Genomic DNA, 8397 nt, shown 5'->3' on the forward strand with positions numbered 1-8397 from the left:
TAACTAGTTTGGGGCTTCAGTTGACAGAGCGCGGAACGCTAAAAGCTCACCTGCAACGGAGTCTCTCTCGCACGGCGGAGAACAGAGACTCACACAGGAGCCCAGCGGAGGGGTGGAGGAGGCGGAAATAATGAGATGTTGAATCTTCGGTACGTCTCTCTCTCGCTCGACATCACCACCCCACCCACCTGCACTCGGAAAGCCCTGATTACTCCCACATCACCACCTCCACCAACTCCACCCCGCCACTACCTCTCATCCCCACCACCACCACCCACCACCACCACCCACCACCACCACCCCCACCCACCACCACCACCACCCCCACCCACCACCCACCACCCCCACCCACCACCCACCACCACCACCCACCACCACCACCACCACCCCACCACCACCACCCCACCACCACCCCACCACCACCACCACCCCACCACCACCACCACCCCACCACCCCACCACCACCACCTCCCCACCACCACCACCTCCCCACCACCACCTCCCCACCACCACCTCCCCACCACCACCACCTCCTCACCACCACCTCCCCACCACCTCCCCACCACCTCTCCTCCCCACCACCACCACCCCACCACCACCTCCCCACCACCACCACCTCTCCTCCCCACCACCACCACCTCCCACCACCCCACCACCACCTCCGCTCCCCACCATCACCTCCCCTCCCCACTACCACCATCACCCCCACCACCCGACTACCACCCCACCACCTCCCCATGTTTCTTGGGGTCACGATGCAAACGATCTCGCAGTATCGGCGGCAGCCGTGCGTGACGGTGAGGCGAGGGATCGCGTCCCAGTCGACAGCGCTATGCAAAGTGCTGCCGAGGACATCAAAACATTGACACGTTGGGGGGCCCAACTGGTTCTTCCAGAACCAATGGGCACGTGAATGGACTTTGCAGGGAAAATAAACCATAACGCTGCACTATAATCCAGATGTTTGTCCACCCAGGCGGTGTGCCAAGATATGCATGAATGTGTGAAATAATATCATAACTCGAGAATCATTACATACATATTTACTACGCCACTGTACACTCAACTATACACTACGCTACTTACACTACACTGTACACTACACTACTATACACTTCACGACTATACACTATACTACTATACACTACTATACAATACACTACTATACACTACACTACTATACACTGCACTACTATACACTGCACTACTATACACTGCACTACTATACACTACTATACTCTACACTACTATACACTACACTACTATACACTACACTACTAGATACTACACTACTATACACTACACTACTATACACTACACTATACACTATACCATACACTACACTATACACTACTATACACACACTCGACACTGCGGAATGCCACGTGCGATGTCTATCTTTGAGGAGGGAAGATCTCTCCAAGGAGAGGCCAAGCCACGTCTGTGGTCCTTCAATGAGAACGCGGTGGTCAGATGTATATCGAGCGCATCACTCCCGAGTCGAATCTTCTCCGAACATTAGACGGGTGATAAAAATAGCGGCCATCTCGGTGTAGGTGCACGCGGGAGCCGTCCCATTCCGACTCGGAGATGCTGACAGTGCGCTGTCTTTGAGTTGTACGCCTTGTGGTGTCATCTGGTCCAACACCAGTGGAGACTAGGCTCTAAGAAAAGCCATCTCTCGGGTGTGGACCAATCAAATTCAAGGACAGTGCCATCATCATTATCAGAGTTGTCTCTTTTTGGTTGCATTTTGACTGCTTGTGTTGTGGTTATTGCAAACATGATCCCTTGTATAAAGGTGTCAGTTTTTGTGCCAGATAAAAGGGTAAAAACCTATTACTGTATCTTGCTACTGGCAAAGGAGGTCTCATAGTGTAAAGGATTACCCCGAGCTCTCAATAACTCTGACAGTGCGCGTTTTTTTTTAGTTGTACGCCTTGTGGTGTCATCTGGTCTAACACCAGTGGAGACTAGGCTCTAAGAAAAGCTGTCTCGGGTGTGGACCAATCAAATTCAAGGACAGTGCCATCATCATTATCAGAGTTGTCTCTTTTTGGTTGCATTTTGACTGCTTGTGTTGTGGTTATTGCAAACATGATCCCTTGTATAAAGGTGTCAGTTTTTGTGCCAGATAAAAGGGTAAAAACCTATCACTATAGGCTAACGAGTCGTCGTCGAGGGCCCGGGGGGATGTCCATCCCACCGAGATGTAGACGGCCCTCGAATCGACGAAGAAAAGCCGTCCAATCTCCTCCCGCAGCAGTGAACTGACTTGCAGTTGGAACTTGGTGAACGATTTCCACCTTCTAGATTTGAAGCTTTCGTGACTGCAAGGATCCATACTCACATTAAACCAATTTTCAATGGTACAGTATATTTATTAAAGTAGTGGTATCCTAAACTTTCACAGCAGCTTATTTCCCTTCACACCAACATTTGTAACCCCCCCCCCCCCCGTGCCGGTCCTCTACAGCATTTTATGCTAATTCCTTTGTCAAAGCGTTTGGTTTCCTCCCACACAGCTTAAAGGACGCTGTATTCACTCCAACGCTGTCCTCTGGACAGTGCGGTCCCTTCACCTGATGAAGGCCACTTGTGTTTTGGCCGAAACGTCGTTATTTTTTGTTTTATTTTTTACCTACGTGACTTTACCGAATAGAACCAAACAGTATGGATCCTTGCAGTCATGAAAGCTTCAAATCTAGAATCTCCTCACCACTGTGATGATGAGAGAGAGAGACGCAGACTCCAAATATTCAGCAGCAGCAGGCATCGTCACGGGTCGGGATCAAACCCACGACCTCCTGTATACCAGGCGAGGTAGGTAACATCTCCACTGTGATGATGAGAGAGAGACACATACTCCAAATATACAGCAGCAGCAGGCATCGTCAGGGTCTGGATGGAACTCACGACCTCCTGTATACCATGGAAGGTAGTTAACATCTCTTAGCCACTGTAGCACCCGAGGTGGCATACTGACGTGACCTTAGCCCCCAGGGTTGCTTCCTATAGTGACCTGGACAACGTGCGATGTGTGTAGAGGGCCCACAGAGGGCCTGGGATGGATGAAAGGAAGCTCAGCGCAAAACCATATTCGTGGTAAAGTCCGAGTCACATCAAAGTATGAGTGTGAGTTATGGACCATCGTGCCAGGGGTGGATTTCAACATTGTCAGGGCTGCCATCGCTGTTACCCCGCCTTGTTGAATGTACAGGGACTCCCCATATATGTTGTATGGCCTGTACAAAAAACACGGGGAATGGCGTTAAACGTTGTATAATCGCCTGTAGACGTAGATGCCAACGGTTCTTCACGCTCTGCAGATGTGGATGCCACTGGTTCTTCATTTTCTGCAGATGATAGATGCCACTGGTTCTTTATATTCTGCAGATGTAGATGCCATTGGGTTTTCACCTTCTGCAGACGTAGATGCCACTTGTTATTCACGTTGTGCATATGTAGATGTAAATGGTTCTTCATGTTCTACAGATGTAGATGCCACTGTTTCTTCACCTTCTGCATATATAGATGCCACGGGTTCTATACATTCCACAGATGTAAATGCCACTGGTGTTCACGTTTCCTTTGTCAAACGTTTGGTTTCCTCCCACACAGCTTAAAGGACGCGACCTGGCTTGACTTTCTTTACTCCGACGCTGTCTTCGTGACAGCACGGTCCCCTTCACCTGATGAAGGCCACTTGTGTTGTGGCCGAAACGTCGTGAATTTTGTTATTTTGTCTTTTACCTTACGTGACTTTACCGAATAGAACCAAAGAGTAAGGATTTCCACCTTGGAAGATTGCGGGCTGCTGCGGCGCATGCCGATTCGACCCAGAATGACGGACGAGTTAAGTTTTTTCAGTTTTTCAGTTTTATTTATTTTGGTATGGCCCTGTGAGCCATTCGGCTCTTGAATCGGTGTGCAACCGCAACAAAACAACTAAAACACATGAACAAGAAAAACATCTTCAAGTGACTACTGTGTGTTGACTGTGCGAAACAGAAAATCCATTAAAAAAACAGCAAAATATTCCTGAAAAAAGCACCGTGCACCAACGCTGTGTGCAAAAAAATCCCAGTGGGATGCAATTCAAACAACAACAACAACAACCACAAGAAAGCTTAGATTAAGGCCATGAGTGTAACTCCGTACTACAACAAAACAAACATGTCCAAACCAAAAAAAAGTTTGCAAAATCACCAAAAAATAAAGCCATAATTGCAACGTAACAGCGAGCACAGGGACTATGACCGAATTTTTAACAATAAACTACGTAAATAACACGTAACACCAAAATCCTGTAGCCATAGCTGGCTGCATGAGTCACTCCACAACAACAGAAGCATCGGTCGGAGTATCAAATTTTTCAATGCCCTTCCCACCATTTCGGGGCTGCAAACCCCGAAATGGCGGGAAGGTCCAGCGCTCCGGTCGCCTCGGTTATGACAGCGGCGGGAAGAGCGTGTTTGCCGTCCGGTAGAAGTCGCGGCAGTCATCCGCTCAAAGAGATGAGCGGCGGCCAACGGCCGATAGCAAACCCTCCCCCAGGTGACCCGGCGATGCCCAGCCCAGCTCCTGCGGAGGTGGCTTGGCTGGGCTCGCCGTGCACTCCCGAGCCGACTGGAGCACGTTCGTCGAGAGCGGGGCGCTCGAAGGGGGACGACGCCTTCCTTAGTTCGGCGTCGTCATCGGGTGACGCAACAGCTGGGTCATTACGTTTAAATCGCCGACTCGGGACATGACGGGCGAAGTGTTCGTTGGCACTTGTGGCACCAAATGTAGTGTCTTCGAAAAGTTGCTCACACCGACGCGTTGGAACAGTTCACCTGCTTACACTTCATTCGCCTATTCTTGCACCAGTTGTAGGCACTCTTATAACTATCTATACGGTCACTTGTGTTTAACCTCTCCCCACTCTTGTTTACCTTTCACCTCGCTTATCCTGCACTCGGCAGCTCTGCTCTCAGCGTCTCCGCACACAGCGACTCTACATCTCCACCGCCGCCCTCACCTAGGCTCCCTCAGACCCGCTCAAACCGTCTGTGCCTTTACCTATGGCATCGGTCGTGCAAAAACAACTTAAACACCTCGATCATTGTACAACGATCATTTTTATTAACAGATATTGAAGCATTTACAGTATGCATACGTGACACTCCCCATTTTGCCTGGGATGTAGTGAGCAAAATTTATAGTCTTTGAAAGTGGAGGAAAGGTCTCCAGATGCACCACCATTCACATCACTCACTTCTTCTTCCTCCTCCTCCTCCTTCTGCCACCAAACCTCAAAGTGTTTAGCGAAAGTCTTCGGCCCTACTTCTCGTTAGGGTCTCCTTTTTGAACTGGATGCGCTGCTTCAACTTCGCATTAATTATGACTTCGTCATGCATGGGAGAAGATGACTTGCCTGCGTTTTCACTTGTGACTGCAGCAGATCCAATCTATGAACCCCCTCGCAAACATTTTCAACCTCTCACCTCACCAAACGTACATTTCCACTCGAGTGGTAATCCGCTCGCATTCGTCCATTACGCACCTCCGATCAGCACGGTTGGCTACATACGGTGTGAAAGAAGGTCAACATACATGCATACATTGTATAAAAATGGCTACAAAAAGATCCGAATAATTATAGGCCAATATCTATTATTTTACCAGTAAGCTAAAATATTCGAGGGAATAAAAAGTTAAATCACAAATAAACTGCTGCCTAAAAAGTCACAATCTCCTGCGCAGTAAACAGGTTTTCGAGAGGATTCCTGCACCACCACAGCTACGATGGATGTATTATTATTGTTTTCTTCAGTACCCTGGATAAAGGCCACTACTGCTGTGCACTATTCTTTGACTTGGTAAAAGCCTTTGACACTGTTGACTAAGATATTCTAATCACAAGACTTGGCCAGCTAAAATGTTCAGACAGTACAATAAAATAATTCCTCAGAGTAACGCGAGCATATACGGCGATAGGAAAAGGTCCTTAAAATGAATGTAACAATATTCATACAAACAGTAATGAAGGAGCCTGTTCCTACAAGTGATAACCTCACGTCCACAAATATTAATATAGCAAAGGCTGTTCCACAGGGTTCCATGCTGGGCCCAATTCTGTTTTTATATTGAAACAATCTTGGACTAAACTTAAATCACTCAGAATTAAATCAATTTGCTGATGACACTTGTCATGCGGATATTTGATAAATCCCCAAACGAAGTCAAACAGAATCTCCAACATAATTTCGACTTAATTCAACATCAATTTTCATAAGTAAAATTGCCCCTAAAGCCCCCCAAAAAAACAAACATCGTTTCATTCCATTCACCTATTACAGATATGAGAAAGAACATCATTTAACAAACGGAGTGTTTAAAATACTTGGGTTTACTGATCGATTAAAAGCTTACATTCCAACCCCATATTGATCACATATGAAAGTAAATCTAATCAAAAATAGGGTTTTCACACGGGAAAAAAGTTGTCCCATCTATTGTGCCTGTAAATTGTGGAAGCTATCATTCTACCACTCCTTTTCAGCTACTACGACACGGCTTAAAGTATATCGACTAGTGCAACGCTAAACAGACTAACCGAAATTTCTAATTCTGCTCTTTGATTTCTACTGGATGTACCACACAGGACCCACCATTCTGACCGTAGGTACATAAAATAAATGAAAACTAAATTATTTACTTTATTTTACCTACGTGACTTTACGGAAAACACCAAAGAGTATGAATCCTTGCAGTCACGAATTCTCAAATCTAGACCTAAAATCAAATCTCACATCCCTCGACGCAAGAAGAAATCATCTAACATTAGGGCCCTGTTCGTCCATTAAATCCTTATTGGCAAATCTGCGCTACACTATTATTGAACTTCTTACATTCCATATGTAGCTAATTCATTAACCCCACTGTCAAACCCAATAAATCTGAGACATCCGTCTAATTGCCATTTTTAACGATCCCAAAGAACGAGAATTGGAATAGCTGACAAAGCTTTTACCATCGCAGCACCACCGTTTTGGAACAATCTCGTTCCCTTCAGCTTAACGTCGTAAATATTCCTTCAGCAAAATGATCATGAACCAGATTAGTGCTGAATACAGCAAGCACATTTGCAAATGAGGTTATTAACTTTTGACCCCTTTAACCGTGCATCATCGATAGTTACATTTTTAATGCGTATATTTTATTATAGGGATCTGCTACTTACTCTGTTGTTGTTGTTGTTGTCTTGGCGTTGTCTGAGACTGTTGTTGTTGTTGTCTCGGTGTGGTCTGGGACTGTTGTTATTGTATCGGTAGTGGGTAGTTTGCGATAAACTACTTCAGGGCGTGATGACCCTGCCTTACGCGAGTCCCAGGCACAGTTGGCCCGGCCGTCAGTACCTGGTAAGGGTTACGCGGTCTTCTCACTGCCTTGTGATCGTCTCGGGAGAGTCAATGGCTAAGGGAGCAAACCCCTACAGAAAATCAGGAGTGGGGCCCCTTAGGCGGTTTTGTGATGCAAAGCGGCACATTCCCGGCAGCCCCTGCAGCCAAACTGGTACCAAACGTCGTGCTACGCACTCGTATGAACATCGCCAGCAAGGCCGAGGGGGGGGATCCTGACGCATGGGCAACACCAGGATTTCCAGAGTAACCTGCCAGGGCTTTGCGCCAACACGAGGTGCAAGAATGGGGAGAGGACACTCCTTCTCGGCCACCTAACCGTGGCCAAGAAACACGGGCGGCAGCAGCTCACGGGTTATAAGCTCATTTTAGATTGGTGTAAAAAAATGGGCGCCATGGGTTTCCATCGTCAGTGGAAGGGGTCATTGCACCCTAGTGGATAGCTACCGCCGCCCGCCTCAAGCTGGGCAGCCTCCGGCCAACAAGCTGCTTTCCCGCCACGGCTCACCTGCTCCAGTGGGTGCTTGGAGCTTATGGTTCATTACCAGACAAGTGGGCTGCAACACCTGCACCAGACAAAAGCAAAACAAAACGAAAGAAGGTTCCAGCCCTTCATTTTGCAAGCTGGTAATGTAAGCACAGCGTGTTCTGGACTCTCCGGAGATCTATAGCAGATTGAGGACATCGGCAAGACTGCAGCTACCGACGGGGAGCTGGGCGAGACTCCGTGTGGATATTGTTGTCGGTTGTCTATCGCTACCCGAATGCGATCACTGTGCATATGCTATGCACTTCCTATGATTATTTCATTTAATCGAATATCTACCTTAACGCTGCCCATTGTTAAACTACTGGAACGTAGACTGCATACAATTGTAATAAAAGCACTTCCACGACAACTGTTGACTGGCATCTCTCTTTGAACACATTCCTGCGGAGGGGGCTGGTAGGAAATTTTGAAGTAATTGTGCACGGATATTTAAGCCAAACTTGT

Source organism: Petromyzon marinus, unplaced genomic scaffold, assembly GCF_048934315.1.
Source record: "Petromyzon marinus isolate PM22_M1 ecotype Great Lakes invasive population unplaced genomic scaffold, UKy_Petmar_22M1.pri1.0 PM_Scaffold_11, whole genome shotgun sequence".
Classification (NCBI taxonomy): domain Eukaryota; kingdom Metazoa; phylum Chordata; class Hyperoartia; order Petromyzontiformes; family Petromyzontidae; genus Petromyzon; species Petromyzon marinus.